The sequence below is a fragment of the Elephantulus edwardii genome, unplaced genomic scaffold (genome assembly GCF_000299155.1).
Source record: "Elephantulus edwardii isolate Elephantulus edwardi_28Jun2011 unplaced genomic scaffold, EleEdw1.0 scaffold00373, whole genome shotgun sequence".
Taxonomy (NCBI): Eukaryota; Metazoa; Chordata; class Mammalia; order Macroscelidea; family Macroscelididae; genus Elephantulus; species Elephantulus edwardii.
The window spans coordinates 254,819-260,224 of NW_006400123.1; the positions used below are offsets into that span (position 1 = coordinate 254,819).

General features: G+C 42.3%; 1 pseudogene; it reads left to right on the forward strand.

Moving 5' to 3' along the window:
* Nucleotides 1–2,942: 2,942 nt before the first annotated feature.
* LOC102850849 lies at nucleotides 2,943–4,219 on the forward strand (annotated as a pseudogene).
* Nucleotides 4,220–5,406: the final 1,187 nt, after the last annotated feature.

The window sequence follows — 5,406 nt, forward strand, 5'->3', positions numbered from 1 at the left end:
CTCATGGAACCTCAGCACTAGGCACTTCCTCTTGTGGGAAGACCTGGCTCATTAGCCAAGATCAATATTTTTTGGATGGGCTCTAAGAGCCTTCAGGGATGGATTCTGAGAGTCCCTGGAAAGTGACTAAGGCTAAGAAATGAGATGAAGATCAATAGAGGCAGAATAGGAAGATGCTGGTAGAATCTGGATAAGGCCAAGAGGAGTGAGCCCTTGGTCCAAGAGAGGGACTGGCAGGGACAAAGAGATGACATTGTTGGCAATCAAATAGAAAAGCTAGGTCTTCAGCTTGCTTGTCTGAAGACAGAGGGCTGGCCTGTGCCTTCTTAGTTGCTATCTGTGTAACTCTTTAAGGATAGGCAGGAAAGGAGGTGATTAAACACACACACACACACACACACACACACACACACACACACACACACAGAGAATTTTCTTCCTATTCTTTCAACAAATACTCCCAAACCATCTTCCTTTAGGGCTGTTTCTGATTATACTAGCAAAATAAACTTAAGTCAAATAACTCTTTGTAGTCCCTCAAATTGTTGTTAATGGATAAAACTCTAGTTCCTTGTCGTCAAGACTGAACTGACTTATATCTGAGCCTTCACTGGGTTTCCAAAGCTGTAAATCACATGGGAGGCAATTGCTCATCTCTCTCCTGTGGAGTCACTGGTGGCTATGAAGCTCCAGAGAGGTACCACTTTTTGGTTAACAGCACAAGTCCCTGGGGACTATGCCAATAGAGCTCAACTTTAGGAGGACAGGTTATTGTTGTTGTTATGTGCCGTCGAGTTGCTTGCGACTCATAGCATCCCTAAGGACAAGAGCCCTAAACTCTGCTCTGTCCTGTGCCAATCGCACTGTCTCTGATACACCCATCCCGATTACCCCAGTCACTGCATCAATCCACTTCATAGAGGGTCTTCCCCTCCTGCACTGTCCCTCCACCATACTAAGCATGATGTTCCTCTACAAGGACTGTTCCCTCCTTACAACTTGTCCAAAGTATGTTAGACAGAGCCTCAGAATCCTTGCCTCCAAGGAGCAGCACAGTTTAACCCTCTCTAAGATTAATATGTTTGTTTTCTTAGCAGTCTATGCTACACTCAATACTCTTCCCCAGCACCACAGCTCAAAGGCATAAATTTTCCTTCTATCCTTCCTAGTCATTGTTCAACTCTCTGATGCATAACAAGTGATTGCAAAGACCATGGCCTGTGTAAGATGCACCTTAGTCTCCAGAGAGATAGCATTGCTCTTCAGTACTTTGGAGAGGTCCCTAACAGCAGACTTTCCCATCACAACACATCTTTTAATTTCCTGGCTGCTGGTGCCAAGAGTGTTGACTGTGGAGTCAAGCAAACTAAAGCTGTGAACAATCTCAATCTCTTCACCATCCATCCTAATGCTGTCAATTGGTCCAGTGGTAAGAATCTTTGTTTCCTTGATGTTGAGCTTCAATTCATATTGAAGGCTGTAGTCCCTGACCCTCTGCAGCAAACGCTTCCGTTCCTCCTCTGGTTCAGCAAGCTGACACATTTCTCCTCATACAGCCCAGCCTCCCAGATAATCTGTTCAGCATACAGGTTGAAAAAGAATGGAGACAGGACACATCCCTGGCATATGCCCTTCCCAATTATTAACCATGCAGTGTTTCCTTGCTCTGTTCTGAAAACTGCCTCTTGGTCCAAGTATAGGTTTCTCATTAGCATGATCAAGTGTTCTGGGATTTCCATTCTTCTCAGAGTCAGCCACAGTTTGTTACGATCTACACAGTCAAATGCCTTTGCATAACCAATGAAACACAGATAGACATTCTTATGGTATTCCCTGTGTTCAGCTAAGATCCATCTAATATTAGCTACAATATCTCTAGTTCCATAACCCCTTCTAAACCCAGCCTGGACTTCCAGAAATTCTCTGCTGATGTACTGTTCCAGTTGGTTTTGGATAATCTTCAGTAGCATCTTGCTTGCATGTGAAATAAATGATATTGTTCTATAGTTTCCACACTGTTGGGTCACCTTTTATTGGAATGGGAACAAATATAGATCTGTTCCAGTCAGTTGGTCAAGTGGTTGTTCTCCAGATTTCTTGGCCCAACTTGGTAAGCACATCCAGGGCAGCATCTGTTAGCTGAAATATGTGAATTGGTATACCATCTATTCCTGGGGCCTTGTTTTTTGCTATTTCCTTCAAAGCAGCTTGAACTTCTTTCATTACCATAGGCTCTTGCTCATATGTTGTTCCATTAAATTCTTCTGTATCTGCCAATTCCTTTCTATACAATGACTCAGTATATTCCTTCTATCTCCATTAGCTACTTCCCGGATCATTTAATATTCTGCCTAAAGCATCCTTGATTATAGCAACTCAAGATTTGAATTTGATCTTCAATTCCTTGAGCTTAAGAAATGCTGAGAGAGTTTGGCCCTTTTGATTTTCTGACTCCAGCTCCTTGCACATTTCATTGTAATATTTTACTTTGTCATCCCGTGCTGCTGAAGGGACAGCAGAAACCCCATTTTTTATAAACCCCCATTAATGCTAAAGGCAGAAGTGGGCCATAAAATTTCTTAGCTTAGGGCAAACATGAGTGCCCCAGGTAAAGCCTGGTCTATCCTTTAAAAGTAAAGAATTAACTAGTGTCTAGGTGACACAAAAAGAGTAAAGGCAGGCAAAGTAGCCAGCCCATCAAAAGCCGACCAAATGACTGATCCCCTGGCCCACCAATCTCTCTGCGCTAACAGGGGCACTCAAGAAAGGGCTATAGAGTGGCACCTGGCGCCGGGTCCAGGAGCGTCTGCCAAAGGTGGCTGCTGCGGGGAAAGTGGAGGAGTAGGAGAGGAAGAGGAGGTGATGGCGACGCACCTGGGAAGGGGGAGACTCCCCGTCTGGCTGAGGCACCACCCGGGCCAGGGAGACTCTTCCAGGACGTGAGTCAGCAAAGAAAGACCAAACAAAACTGACGAATAAACAAGGAAACCCTGGGAAGCACTGAATGCAGCAAAATAAGAACAATGGATCTCAAATTCAACAACTCCAGAAAATATATTTCCATTACTGTCCCTTCCAAAACCCAAACAATGTCACCACATATCAGGTCAGTAGATGACATCATGGTACTTGGCATAAATCTCAGCAGATTTAACAAGCTTACTCAGTTTTTCATCTGCGTTGCTGGTGTTTTTGTATTTTATCTTATTTATGGATATTTACAGGAACTAATATTTTCAGTGGAAGGTTTTAAGCCCTATGGCTGGTACCTTACGTTAGTGCAGTTTGGGTTTTACTCCATATTTGGCCTAATAGAACTTCAGCTTATTCAGGACAAACGAAGAAGAATACCAGGAAAAACCTACATGATAATAGCTTTTGTAACTGTGGGTACTATGGGGTTATCAAACCCTTCCTTGGGCTTACTGAATTATCCTACCCAAGTCATCTTCAAGTGCTGCAAATTGATTCCTGTTATGCTAGGAGGAGTTTTTATCCAAGGAAAGCGATATAATGTTGCAGATGTGTTTGCTGCAGTGTGTATGAGCTTTGGTTTAATATGGTTTACCCTGGCTGACAGCACAATTGCACCAAATTTCAACTTGACAGGTGTGATCCTTATTTCTCTGGCACTATGTGCAGATGCTGTCATTTGAAATGTCCAGGAGAAAGCTATGAAACTGCATAACGCTTCTAATTCAGAAATGGTTGAAAAAGAGTATGGAATATTCCATGGACTGCCAAAGAACACACAAACCTACGTGGAGAACGTGCAACAAGGGGCTGATTAGAGGTTCTGTATTCATACTCAATAGGTTTTGTGTACATATTATTGGGATTGACATGCACTACTGGATTACGCCCTGCAGTAACATTTTGTTCGAAGAATCCAATTCAGACCTATGGTTATGCTTTCCTTTTTTCTCTCACTGGATATTTTGGAATCTCCTTTGTTCTAGCTTTGATTAAAATTTTTGGTGCACTTCTTGCTGTAACAGTGACAACAGGAAGAAAAGCAATGACCATTGTACTTTCATTTCTATTCTTTGCTAAACCATTCACATTTCAGTATATATGGTCTGGCTTGTTAGTTGTCTCTGGTATATTTCTCAATGTTTATAGCAAAAATATGGACAAAATAAAACTACCATCACTACAAGATCTGAAAAACAAATCAGTGGATGAGAGAAAGTCAAGGACGTTGGCACAAACTGTATAGGCATGATTCATTATGTTCAACATAGAATCCTGTTGGAATAATCGTCAGTTGATTATAAAGGAATTATAAAAACCAAAAGATCTAAAGGCATGGTATCTCTGATGGTTAAGGTTATGTGTGAGTTTGACTAGGCAATGATTCTCGATGGTTCAGTGGACTTTACGCAATCATCCTGTGTTTTGTCATCTGATACGAGCACCAGTCAGTTGAAAAGGGAGTTTCTTTGGGGGTGTGACCTGCATCCTCTGTATAGATGTCCTGACAAACCTTGCTTCCTCTTGGTCCTGCATCCCACTTGTCACACTCTGACCTTCAGTTCTTGGGATGTAAGCCTGTGATCTGTCATGCAGATCTAAGGACTTATCAGTTCCTGCAGCCCCAGGACTGAGCAGCCTTCCATCTGACATGCCGCTTTTGAGTTCATCAGCTCCTGCCCCTGTGTGAATCAGGAGAACCCTCTAGCCTGATGCCTGCTCCACAGATTTGGGATTTTCTAGCCTCCATAAATATGTGAACTGTTTCTTTGAAACAAATCCCTTCCTCTCTCTCTGTCTCGCTCATATATATGTATATGCATATGTGTATGTTTATGTATATATATTCTTCAAGAACATTGTAGCTATTTGAGCTGTGGGAGCCTTTGTGTAGCACACTTAAGAATAAACTGTTAATGTGAAGGCATGAAAAAAAAAAGAAAGGGCTATAAAAGCAAGTGGGAGGGGGACCTCGAGGCTTTTTTCCTTCACCACCTTCCTGAGGAAGGAGAAAAGTCTCCACGCGTGGAAATAATATAACAAACGCTCTTGAAATTTCAGACATGTTTTTAGATTTCTTTGAGGGGCATTGTGTGGGTAGAACACTGCCTTTTGAAATCTTCTATTCAACTGTTTACTGTCTTGAATTCTTCCTTGTGTTTTGGCTTCTCTGTGCTCCAGTGCAATATTCAGAGTTTCTTCAGACATCCATTTTCATCTTTTCTTTTCCTCTGTCTTTGTGATGAGCGTTTGCACTCTTCCTGGATGATATCCTTGATATCCTCCCACAACTCATCTGGTCTTTGCTCATTAGTGTTCAAGGCCTCAAACCTGTTCCTGAGATGGTTCTGAAATTCAGGTGAGATAGACTCAGAGTCATATTTTGGTTCCCATGGATTCGGTTTAATTTTCCTCAGCTTCAGCTTGAACTTG